Genomic DNA, 13,837 nt, shown 5'->3' on the forward strand with positions numbered 1-13,837 from the left:
TGAAGAAAGGTGTGATTTCTTCATGAAATGCTTCAGGATGGAGAGGAGACACTGGCATGAAGTTTGTGTACGTGTTTCATGCAACTTCAGCTGTTTATGTTTATTACTAATTGTCTCCTCACGTATCACTAAATTTCTAACAGACATATCAGCCTGGATGTCATACCACTTTCTCAAAGTCAATCTATTCAAAATAGCTCATAATTTTGCCTCCCCCACATGCCCCTGCCCCTGATTTCTCTGTCAAGATCGATGGCACAACTATCAGCCCATCCTGGCATGCCAGGGTTCTAGGTGTAATCCTGGACTCTGAACTATCCTTTTGACCCCATGTCCAATAGCTGTCCAAATCTTGCCACCTCAACCTCCACAACATCTCCAGAATATGTCCCTTTCTATCCAATAACACCACAAAGCTCCTAGTTCACTTCCTGATCAACTCTTGCCTCCACAACTCCCTTCTCATTGGCTTACCTTTACATAGACAACCCCCCTTTCAGTCCATTATGAACTGTCAGGCTCATCCATCTTACCAAATGCTCAGTGTCTGCTACTCCTCTCTGTCAATCTCTCCACTGGCTTCCACTCACCCAACAAATTAAATTCAAAATACTAACAACAACTTACAAAGCCATCCACAACTCAGCCCACAAGTGCATCACTAGCATATATAAAGAAAAAGTGTTGCACTGTCTACTTGAAATATTGACATGTAATTAATAAAACAATTTGGACGTTGTGCATTGAGTTTTCCTTTTCTTTTATAACCAATGGTCGGATTGGCTTCTGTGGATACCCTGAGGTTTTTTCACTGGCTCGTTTTCACCAACGGTTTCATATGGATGATCTGCACCTGATGTGAGGGGTGGACTTTCCACAATAATAATATATGGCCTTCTGGTGTCACAATTTATTGTTTTATTAATTACATGTCAATTTTTCACGCAGACAGCACAACACTTTTTCTTTATATATCTTTTGATGTTGCTGTGTACAATTTTGTGAGTGCTGCTGTCACATCATTATTTATTTGAATTGTTTCACATACACCAACCTCATTTAATTTTCTTTATTTGCATTACTAGCATAGTCTCAAGATACTAACCTAATCGTTCTTTTTGTTCCCACCAAGACCTTCTGCTTTCTAGCTGTCTCGTCACCTCCTCCCATACTCGCCGTCAGGACTTTTCCCGAGCCTCTCCCATCCTATGGAACTCCCTTCCCCCGATCTGTCCAATTATCTCCTACTCTGTTTGCTTTTAGATGATCCCTGAAAACCCTCCTCTTCAGAGAAGCCTATTCTGCCTTCACCTAACAACTGTCCTTTTTTTTTCTCCATCAGCTCATCCCCAATAGCTATTATCTTTTGTATCACTTGACCCTCTCTCATAGATTGTAAGCTCTGACGAGCAGGGCCCTCTGACTCCTCCTGTATTGAACTATATTGTAACTGTACTGTCTCCCCTCATGTTGTAAAGCGCTGTGCAAACTGTTGGCATTATATAAATCCTGTATAATAACAATTGTATGATCAATCACATTTTATTAGATGTAATAAAATATAATTTTATAAAATCTTCCTTTTTGTCTTCTAAGTTGCCTTTAAAGTCCCATTTAACCTTTGGGTCAGTACTTTTCTGTACATTAAGGGACAGATCATGTAGCTAAAACGTAATTGTTTGGACAATAGGGTATTTTTTGCAACAGGCAGTTATTTCTGGAGAGAGATTTGTCAGGTAGGGGTATGAAAAAGTATCTCTGGAGAGATCCAAAAAGTGAATAGTATGGATGGGAATAGACTGTTACAGAATGGAGCGAGGAAATCAAGAGAAGATTTTGGAATGGCAATTGTTATGGCTTTTAATACACAATATAAAAAATGTAAAAGATTTTTAAATGCTACTGACCAATCTTGAAAAAAAGATTGCCACCTAGCCCCTATATGCCCAGACTTTTAATTGATTCATAGTAGACCACCTACAGTCAGATCCATAGATATTGGGACATCAACACAATTCTAACCTTTTTGACTGCAATGGATTTGAATGAAACAAACAAGATGTGCTTTAACTGCAGACTTTCAGCTTTCATTTGAGGGTATTTACATCCAAATCAGGTGAACGGTGTAGGAATTACAACAGTTTGTATATGCGCCTTCCACTTTTTAAGGGACCAAAAGTAATGTTATTCCCTCATTATCCCATTTACAAGGAGCAGATAAAAGATCCAGAGTTCATTTCAAGTGTGCTATTTGCATTTGGAATCTGTTGCTGTCAACTCTCAATATGAGATCCAAAGAGCTGTCACTATCAGTGAAGCAAGCCATCATTAGGCTGAAAAACAAAACAAACCCATCAGACAGATAGCAAAAACATTAGGCGTGGCCAAATCAACTGTTTGGAACATCCGTAAAAATAAAGAATGCACCGGTGAGCTCAACAACACCAAAAGACCCGGAAGACCACGGAAAACAACTGTGGTGGATGACCGAAGAATTCACCCTAAACAACAGTTGGCCAGATCAAGAACACTCTCCAGGAGGTAGTTGTATGTGTGCCAAAGTCAACAATCAAGAGAAGACTTCACAAGAGTGAATACAGAGGGTTCACCACAAGATGTAAACCATTGGTTAGCCTCAAAAACAGGAGTTTGCCAAACAACATCTAAAAAAGCCTTCACAGTTCTGGAACAACATCCTATGGACAGATGAGACCAAGATCAAACTTGTACCAGAGTGATGGGAAGAGAAGAGTATGGAGAAGGAAAGGAACTGCTCATGATCCAAAACATACCACCTCATCAGTGAAGCATGGTGGTGGTAGTGTCATGGCGTGGGCATGTATGGCTGCCAATGGAACTGGTTCTCTTGTATTTATTGATGATGTGACTGCTGACAAATCAGCAGGATGAATTCTGAAGTGTTCCGGGCAATATTATTTGCTCATATTCAGCAAAATGCTTCAGAACTCATTGGACGGCGCTTCACAGTGCAGATGGACAATGACCCAAAGCATACTGCGAAAGCAACCAAATCCGATTGAGCATGCATTTCACTTGCTGAAGACAAAACTGAAAGGAAAATGCCCCAAGAACAAACAGGAACTGAAGACAGTTGCAGTAGAGGCCTGGCAGAGCATCACCAGGGATGAAACCCATGTCTGGTGATGTCTATGTATTCCAGACTTCAGGCTGTAATTGACTGCAAAGGATTTGCAACTAAGTATTAAAAAGTGAAAGTTTGATGGATGATTGTTAATCTGTCCCATTACTTTTGGTCCCTTAAAAGTGGGAGGCACATATACAAACTGTTGTATTTCCTACACCGTTCACTTGATTTGGATGTAAATACCCTCAAATTAAAGCTGAAAGTCTGCAGTTAAAGCACATCTTGTCCGTTTCATTTCAAATCCATTGTGGTGGTGTATAGAGCCAAAAAGATTAGAATTGTGTCGATGTCCCAATATTTATGGACCTGACTGTATGTTAAGGGATGTAAGCACATTGTTTCCTTGGAAGCCCAGGTTCCGAATCTAGGGAAGCAGCTGTCAACACTGAGAAGACTCTCCATACTAAAGGGGATCATATCCAGCAGGTGCTGGCAGGGGCCATCACAGAGATGGGTGGAGAGAAAGAGGGGCAGGCACCAGAGCACAGTAGATGGGTGACAGTCAGGATTGGTAGAGGGGATAAAGTCAGGGAGGCCGATCCTGAGCTGGAACATCCCAATAAGTGTGCCCCGTTGTGTGACATTGGTGAAACCAGTCAGGGACCAGCATTGCTGGAGCTGCCAGGGGAGTGAGGTCGGGAGTAAAGCCAAGGGAAAGGAAAAACAGATTCCGGTGGTAGGGGACTCAATTCTTAGAAGGACAGACAGGTCAATCTGTCACAAAGACTTGAAGCGCCGAACTGTATGTTGTCTACCGGGTCCTCGGGTTTGGCACATCACAGATCTGGTGCACAGATTACTGGGAGGGGCTGGAGAAGACCCGGCTGTCATGGTGCACGTTGGCACCAATGACAAAGTCAGAGGAAGATGGGGTGTCCTAAAAAACAATTTTAGGGACTTAGGAGCTAAATTAAGGAAAACGACCTCCAAGGTAGTATTCTCAGAAATACTACTGGTACCTTGAGCCACACCAGAAAGGCAGAGGGAGATTAGGTAAGTAAACAAGTGGCTGAGGAGCTGGTGTAGAAAGGAGGGGTGTGGGTTCCTGGAGAACTGGGCCGACTTCTCAGTCGGTTACCAGCTCTTTAGCGGGGACGGACTGCACCTAATTGAGGAGATCTGCTGGGAGTGAAGATGGCCAACAAGTTAGAGGGGCTTTTAAACTAGGAGATTTTAAACTAGGCAATGGGGGGAAGGGTCCAGAGGTAGACATAGTCAGTGCGGACAAATTCCAGAATACTATTGGGGGCATTAGTGGTAGGTTGACTAAACCACCTAAACTCGAGGCAAGTACAGTAACAAGTCCTATTTGCAACCTCAGAACACCCAATAAGGAGATAGTATATGACTGGTCTAAACTACGTGGCATGTTCGCCAATGGAGTCTGGCGGACAAGATGAGAGAACAGAGCTACTGTTGTACGATGAGGATTTTGATTTTGTAGGAATTTCAGAGATCTGGTTCAACAGCTCTCATGATTGACTGGCAACCATTCAAGGGTATGTCCTATATCGCAGGGATAGAGAGGGTAAAAAAGAGGGAGGGGTATGCCTGTGTATCGAAAATGATGTACAAGTGATTGTGAGAGATGAAGTCACTAAGGGAGCAAGGGAGGAGGTGGAATCCCTATGAGTAGAGCTACAAAGGGAGGAAACTAAGGGGAAAGTAACACTGGGAGTATGCTATAGGCCCCCTAACCAGAGGGAGGAGGGGGAGGCAGACCTCCTATCACAATTTGGGTTAGCGGCAAGGATGGGAAGTGTCATTATAATGGGGGATTTTAATTATCCAGACATAGACTGGGCACAAGGAACCACGCATTCAGCTCGCGATTTCCTAAATGTCTTGCAGGGCAATTTCATAGGTCAGATGGGAAATGCACCAACTAGAAACAAAGCATTACTAGACCTACTGATTACCAACAATACAGACCTGATCACAGACCTGATCACAGATGTGGAAATATGGGGCAATTTAGGAAACAGCGATCACAGGTCAATTCGTTTCAGTATAAATCACACAAATAGGAAACATCAGGGGAATACAAAGACACTGAATTTCAAAAGAGTCAATTTCCCTAAACCAAGATCTTTGCTAGAAGGTACTAAATGGCATAGCATCTTAGGAATAAAGAACACGGAGGAAAAATGGGTATGCTTTAAGAGCATATTAATTAAGGGTATTAGCCAGTGCATCCCAATGGGAAATAAATTTAAAAGAGCAAATAAAAGTCCTGGGTGGCTTAACTTCAAAGTAAAAATGCATATAAAAGCAAAGGAGAAGGCCTTCAAAAAATACAAGGCTGAGGGATCATCTTCAGCATTCCAACTTTACAAAGAATGCAACAAGAAATGTAAGGGTGCAATCAGGGTGGCTAAGATAGAACACGAAAGGCACATAGCGGAGGGGAGTAAAAAATATCCCAAGAAATTCTTTAAGTACAGTATATAAACAGTAAGAAAGGAAGGTAAGATCATATTGGTCCCATAAATAATTATGAAGGGAATCTGGTTGCTAAGGATGCAGAGATGGCGAAGGCATTGAATTGATTCTTCTACTCAGTCTTCACGAGGGAAACGGGGGCTTTTAATAACCAAAACATCAATGCTTATCCTCATGACACATCACAGGAAGCACCCTCATGGCTAACAGAGGATAGAATTAGTAATAGACTTGAAAAATTTAACACAAATAAGTCACCGGGACCAGATGGCTGGCACCCGAGGGTCCTTAAGGAACTCAGTCAGGTAATTGCCAGACCATTTTTCCTAATTTTTACAGTCCAAAACTGGAATGGTACCAGCTGATTAGAGAAAAGCCAATGTAGCACCAATATTTTAAAAAGGGCCAAGATACATCCCTAGGAATTACAGACCAGTTAGCCTAACATCAATAGTATGCAAGCTCTTGGAGGGGATGATAAGGGACTATATACAGTGAAAGTAGTGAAAACGGTATCATTAGCAGCATGGATTCATGAAGAATCATTCTTTCCAAACCAATCTATTAACCTTCTATAAGGAGGTGAGCTGCCATCTAGATAAAGGAAGGCCCATAGATGTGGTGTATCTTTATTTTGCAAAGGCATTTGATACAGTTCCCCATAAACATTTACTGTACAAGCTAAGGTCTGTCGGCATGAACCATAGGGTGAGTACATGGATTGAAAACTGGCTACAGGAGCGAGTTCAGAGGGTAGTGATAAATGGGGAGTACTCGGAATGGTCCGGTGTGGAAAGTGGGGACCCCAGGGTTCTGTCCTGGGACCAATCCTATTTAATTTATTCATAAACGATCTGGAGGATGGGATAAACAGCTCAAATTCAGTATTTGCAGACGATACAAAGCTAAGCAGGAAAACCTTACAAGAAGATCTGAACAAATTAATGTGGTGGGCAACTACATGGCAAATGAGGTTTAATGTAGAAAAATTTAAAATAATGCATTTGGGTGGCAAAAATGAATGCAATCTACTCCCTAGGGGGAGAATTTAGGATGGAAAAGGACCTGGGGGTCCTAGTAGATGACAGGCTCAGCAGTGGCATACAATGCCAAGCTCCTGCAAGCAAAGCAAACAGAATATTGAAATGTATTAAAAAGGGGATTAACTCCAGAGATAAAAGGATAATTCTCCCACTCTACAAGACTCTGATCTAGCCGCACCTGGAATATGCCGTCCAGTTCTGGGCACCAGTCCTCAGGAAGGATGTGCTGGAACTGGAGAGAGTCCAGAGAGGGGCAACAAGGCTAATAAAGGGACTGGAAGACCTTAGTTATGAGGAAAGGTTACGAGCACTGAACTTATTCTCTCTGAAGAAGAGACGCTTGAGAGGGGATATGATTTCAATGTACAAATACCATACTGGTGACCCCACAATAGGGATAAAACTTTTCCGCAAAAGGGAATTTAAAGAGACACACAGCCATTCACTAAAGTTAGAAAAGAAGCGGTTTAACCTTAAACTGTGTAGAGGGTTCTTTACTGTAAGAACGGTAAGGATGTGGAATTCTCTTCCACAGGCAGTGGTTTCAGGGGGGAGCATCAATCATTTCAAAAGACTATTAGGCACCTGAACGACCACAACATACAAGGATATACAATGTAATACTGACATAAAAGCACACATACAGGTTGTACTTGATGGACTTGTGTCTTTTTTCAAACTCACCTACTATGTAACTATGTAACTATGTAAATACACTATATTGTCAAAAGTATTGGAACACCTGCCTTTACACGCATATGAACTTTAATGGCATCCCAGTCTTAGTCCATAGGGGGCAATATTGAGTTGTCCCACCATTTAGCAGCTATAACAGCTTCAATTCTTCTAGGAAGGCTGTCCACAAGGTTTAGGTGTGTCTATGGGAATGTTTGACCATTCTTCCAGAGGCGCATTTGTAAGGTCAGGCACTGAGAAGGCCTGGCTCGCAGTTTTCGCTCTAATTTATCCCAAAGGTGCTTTATTGGTTTGAGGGCAGGCCAGTCAAGTTCCTCCACCCCAAACTCACTCATCCATGTCTTTATGGACCTTGCTTTGTGCACTGGTTCGCAGTCATGTTGGAACAGGAAGAGGCCATCCCCAAACTGTTCCCACAAAGTTGGGAGCATGAAATTGTCAAACATGTCTTGGTATGCTTATGCCTTAAGCGTTCCCTTCACTGGAACTAAGGGGCCAAGTCCAACCCTTGAAAAACAACCCCACACCCTAATCCCCCCTCCACCCAATGATATGGACCAGTGTACAAGCAAGGTCCATAAAGACATAAAGACACTGAGGGACTTTAAATTGCTCCCTGAGAGGGCATTAAATATCAGTAAAATTGAGGAGGTCCACTTAAACAGTCCCTGTCTAAGTTGTTCTGGTGGAAAATCTGGGTTGCCCAAAATTGGGGTCATTGGACATTCGTAGGTCGAAATAGTTTTCGTTTTAATTAAATGATCCCAAGTTTTAAGAAATGGCGATAATAAAAAGAGTAAGTCCGTTGTTTCTGGAAGTTTTTTAGGAGGTATCCATGGCAAAGACAGGAGGGAAGTAGGGACAACTGGGCTTCTATCTGGGCCTATTGCTTATCCTTGAAGCAAAATATATATCTATGAGTCTGGCCATAAGTACAGCTTTATGGTAAAGTGCTACATTTGGATTCCTCCTTGTTGCTTCCTCCTTATAAGCACATCATATTTTAATCTCGGTTTGAAACTAGCCCCGACATATTTTAAAAGGGCAGAATGCACAATACAGAAGAACTTTCCAGGAAGGCTTATTGGTATAGTGTGAAATATATACAAAAATCTTGGAAGAATATCCATTTTAAACAACCCCACTCTACCAAACCACAAATGCTGTAGTCTATGCCATTGCTTTAATTTCTGTTGCATTAAAGCAATTAGTGGCTGGTAGTTTAGCATGTACAAATCTCCTTCTTCCTTAGCCAGATAGTCGCCTAAGTATTTAAAGCTTTTCTCTTGCCAACGAAATGTGAAATCTTTCTTTAAGACGTTTACCTCCCCTTCCATTGAGTAAACATCCAATGCCTCTGTTTTATGTATATTCATCTTAAAGTTACTGACCCTAGAAAAGTTATTGAATTCTTTTAACAATGCTAGGAAAGCATGACCAGTGCAGCAGAGGTGTCCCCAACCTTCTTAAACTGCCCAACCACTCATACTACACAATCCCCTTCTTACTATTCTAAATTAACAAGACCACACCTGAATTTGGAGTATAAATGGCCATAGCAGCCTTTTATTAACAAAACATTAATAATTCAAAAACTTTTAACATATAACATCTGTAACGACAACTGTCCACCCTCAGTCTGTTGGTTTTTGACGGCACCCCGAACTTTCCACATTTTCCACCACTACACTGCTGGACCTTTTCTCCATGATAGGCCTCCAGCCATACCACACCAGCTCAGAGACAACCCCCTTCCCACAGTGCAACCATTACCGTATTCCAGCTAACCGCTCTAACTGGAATACACCAGAGGGGCACATACTACCGATGAGCCCCCCAACACTTCCATCTCGTATGTTTTCTGACACCATCAAAGACCAAAAACACTGCCGTTAGTCCACTGCTATGACAAAACCGATTTCACTGCACTTGAAATTAGATAAAAACAGATAAACAAACCAACAACACAGTGAGGGTATGTGGGAAACTGCTTCCTTCTTTCCGCCCCTTCCTCTGCTGCCCAGAAGTCCCGCCTCCCCCTTAATAAATACCGCTCATCCCACTCTGTCTTCTTCAAGTCGCTCCATCCCCTTCCTTTCACACTTTCCCGCTTAACCATTTGTTGTCTCCCCTCCACACACTGTCATGCCCAACCCTGCACTACTTTCTTCTTTCTCTTTTCGTTCTGTGCATCATTACATGGGGGTTTGAAACAAGCAACAATAGGTTGTCCGCAAAGAGGCACATTTTACATTCTAAATTACCTATCTCGATGCCTTGTATCGAGGGGTTCTTTCTAATAGCATTGGCTAGATGTTCTATTGCCAAAATATTCAGGATAGGTAAAAGAGGACACCCCTGCCTCGTTCCATTTCCTATGACTATTTGATTTGAAAACAACTCATTGACTTTTACCCTAGAAGCTGGGGTTTGATATAGCGCTAGTATTTTCACCAAGAAACTTTACACGCATATGAACTTTAATGGCATCCCAGTCTTAGTCCATAGGGGGCAATATTGAGTTGTCCCACCATTTAGCAGCTATAACAGCTTCAATTCTTCTAGGAAGGCTGTCCACAAGGTTTAGGTGTGTCTATGGGAATGTTTGACCATTCTTCCAGAGGCGCATTTGTAAGGTCAGGCACTGAGAAGGCCTGGCTCGCAGTTTTCGCTCTAATTTATCCCAAAGGTGCTTTATTGGTTTGAGGGCAGGCCAGTCAAGTTCCTCCACCCCAAACTCACTCATCCATGTCTTTATGGACCTTGCTTTGTGCACTGGTTCGCAGTCATGTTGGAACAGGAAGAGGCCATCCCCAAACTGTTCCCACAAAGTTGGGAGCATGAAATTGTCAAACATGTCTTGGTATGCTTATGCCTTAAGCGTTCCCTTCACTGGAACTAAGGGGCCAAGTCCAACCCTTGAAAAACAACCCCACACCCTAATCCCCCCTCCACCCAATGATATGGACCAGTGTACAAGCAAGGTCCATAAAGACATAAAGACACTGAGGGACTTTAAATTGCTCCCTGAGAGGGCATTAAATATCAGTGAAATTGAGGAGGTCCACTTAAACAGTCCCTGTCTAAGTTGTTCTGGTGGAAAATCTGGGTTGCCCAAAATTGGGGTCATTGGACATTCGTAGGTCGAAATAGTTTTCGTTTTAATTAAATGATCCCAAATTTTAAGAAATGGCGATAATAAAAAGAGTAAGTCCGTTGTTTCTGGAAGTTTTTTAGGAGGTATCCATGGCAAAGACAGGAGGGAAGTAGGGACAACTGGGCTTCTATCTGGGCCTATTGCTTATCCTTGAAGCAAAATATATATCTATGAGTCTGGCCATAAGTACAGCTTTATGGTAAAGTGCTACATTTGGATTCCTCCTTGTTGCTTCCTCCTTATAAGCACATCATATTTTAATCTCGGTTTGAAACTAGCCCCGACATATTTTAAAAGGGCAGAATGCACAATACAGAAGAACTTTCCAGGAAGGCTTATTGGTATAGTGTGAAATATATACAAAAATCTTGGAAGAATATCCATTTTAAACAACCCCACTCTACCAAACCACAAATGCTGTAGTCTATGCCATTGCTTTAATTTCTGTTGCATTAAAGCAATTAGTGGCTGGTAGTTTAGCATGTACAAATCTCCTTCTTCCTTAGCCAGATAGTCGCCTAAGTATTTAAAGCTTTTCTCTTGCCAACGAAATGTGAAATCTTTCTTTAAGACGTTTACCTCCCCTTCCATTGAGTAAACATCCAATGCCTCTGTTTTATGTATATTCATCTTAAAGTTACTGACCCTAGAAAAGTTATTGAATTCTTTTAACAATGCTAGGAAAGCATGACCAGTGCAGCAGAGGTGTCCCCAACCTTCTTAAACTGCCCAACCACTCATACTACACAATCCCCTTCTTACTATTCTAAATTAACAAGACCACACCTGAATTTGGAGTATAAATGGCCATAGCAGCCTTTTATTAACAAAACATTAATAATTCAAAAACTTTTAACATATAACATCTGTAACGACAACTGTCCACCCTCAGTCTGTTGGTTTTTGACGGCACCCCGAACTTTCCACATTTTCCACCACTACACTGCTGGACCTTTTCTCCATGATAGGCCTCCAGCCATACCACACCAGCTCAGAGACAACCCCCTTCCCACAGTGCAACCATTACCGTATTCCAGCTAACCGCTCTAACTGGAATACACCAGAGGGGCACATACTACCGATGAGCCCCCCAACACTTCCATCTCGTATGTTTTCTGACACCATCAAAGACCAAAAACACTGCCGTTAGTCCACTGCTATGACAAAACCGATTTCACTGCACTTGAAATTAGATAAAAACAGATAAACAAACCAACAACACAGTGAGGGTATGTGGGAAACTGCTTCCTTCTTTCCGCCCCTTCCTCTGCTGCCCAGAAGTCCCGCCTCCCCCTTAATAAATACCGCTCATCCCACTCTGTCTTCTTCAAGTCGCTCCATCCCCTTCCTTTCACACTTTCCCGCTTAACCATTTGTTGTCTCCCCTCCACACACTGTCATGCCCAACCCTGCACTACTTTCTTCTTTCTCTTTTCGTTCTGTGCATCATTACATGGGGGTTTGAAACAAGCAACAATAGGTTGTCCGCAAAGAGGCACATTTTACATTCTAAATTACCTATCTCGATGCCTTGTATCGAGGGGTTCTTTCTAATAGCATTGGCTAGATGTTCTATTACCAAAATATTCAGGATAGGTAAAAGAGGACACCCCTGCCTCGTTCCATTTCCTATGATTATTTGATTTGAAAACAACTCATTGACTTTTACCCTAGAAGCTGGGGTTTGATATAGCGCTAGTATTTTCACCAAGAAACTTGATGGTATCCCTATCTGAGACAAAGTTTCTGTTAAAAAGGGCCAACCTAAGCGAATATATCACTTAAGTTTTGGTCCCTAGAGGACCTAACTCTGATGTAGATATAAATTGTTTTATTAGTAATATCTGAGACCCCCTGATTAATTGTTTTTATTAAAGAATTTTTAGGACGGGTTTTTATTTTTATTCAGCAATGTTTTTTTCTCATCTCTCTTAAAATAAGTCCTAGTATGATTCGGAGTTTGTACTTTATACTTTATTCTAGTATTCCTATTGTATTGTCATATATCATTTAATTCTTTTAAAGCTTTTATATTGGGATGTGGAGCTTGTTTCTGGAAACCATGTGCAATATTTTATTCATTTTTATATTTTTTTTATTATTTAATATATTTTTTATTTTTACTAGTTATGGATTTGTATAAAATATGTGGGCCTATTTATATAGTTACTGAAACACGGTGCCACACTTATAGTCGTTTTGGGTGATATTTATTTGGGTATTATAGAGAGAAAGATTGGGAAGCATGAATGGTGTATATCTGTTGCTAAGCAATGGTGTATTTGTTTACTTGCTGTATTTTTTTTAGAAAAATTAAGCAAATGATGGCAAAATCAAATGCACCATTTCATTTCATTTTTCGATCGACAGAACGTTCGGTTTTCTATGGCCGGCCTTAGGCAAGTCGCAAATGATATCATTGTATGCTGAGGTGCTGTGGAGGAGAGGTGGGGAAGTAAATGTGGATTGTCCATTAAGGGTGGAGGCACAGAGGGGCACCTTAGCTGAACCATATGAAAATGCTTATTTAGACCTCTTATAACCTAGAGGTGGTTCCTGAGGTGAGCAGACCAAGGATGTGCAGTTAGAGGAGGCAGGTGAACATTAAAAAATATAAATAAGAAAGAAAAAAAAACAATCGAGCTTTGAGGGTCGTAGCTCAGCGACCTGGGGTCACAGAGTACCCCAAATTTTTTTAGTTAGCCAAGGTCCTACCCCACCAACGGTCAAAATTTGGGGCTCCTAGGACCTATGGCCTTGGAGAAACGGGGCTCCTTGTGCAGCCTGTCAGAAACTACATACAGCGCGGCCAGTTTAAATACACGCTGGCACACTCTGTTTGCAGCAGACTGAGAGGACGAGCTCCCAGTGCCTCTCACTTCTTGTCAGAGACACTGAGCTCAATGGACAGCTTGGGGCCTTTGACCAATGGTAAAGAACCATTGGCCCCAGCTGTCCAATAAAAATGCTGCAGTGGAGGCTGTCATAGAAGGGGGCATGTGTCTAAAAGACACATTCTCCCTTCCAGCCCAGCCCTCTTAACCACAAGGAAAAAACATGGGTTTATGGATATAAGATTTACCCATAATCTCATGTTTTCTCACACAGTAAGGCCTCATGTACACTGCTGCTGGTAAACGGATGTTTAGGAGCAGTTGGGAGTTTTTTTCAGCTGCCCCTGAACTCTCCTCTATGTTATCTTGTCAGCAGATGTACACGGGCTCGTTTAGAGTCCTTTCTAGGCAGTTGAGTTTAGAAGCATTTTTTGAAAAGTAAAAAAATGCGTTCAGGACGGATGTTCAAAGGCATTTGAAACGCCAAATGCCTGTAATA

The 13,837-nt window shown here is 41.8% G+C and overlaps 1 protein-coding gene across 1 annotated transcript in view; it reads left to right on the top strand.

Moving 5' to 3' along the window:
* Nucleotides 1–13,837, top strand: part of PLPPR4 (phospholipid phosphatase related 4) — a 227,179-nt gene that overhangs the window by 29,931 nt on the left and 183,411 nt on the right. The window lies entirely within an intron of this gene.

Source organism: Aquarana catesbeiana, linkage group LG07, assembly GCF_042186555.1.
Source record: "Aquarana catesbeiana isolate 2022-GZ linkage group LG07, ASM4218655v1, whole genome shotgun sequence".
Classification (NCBI taxonomy): Eukaryota; Metazoa; Chordata; class Amphibia; order Anura; family Ranidae; genus Aquarana; species Aquarana catesbeiana.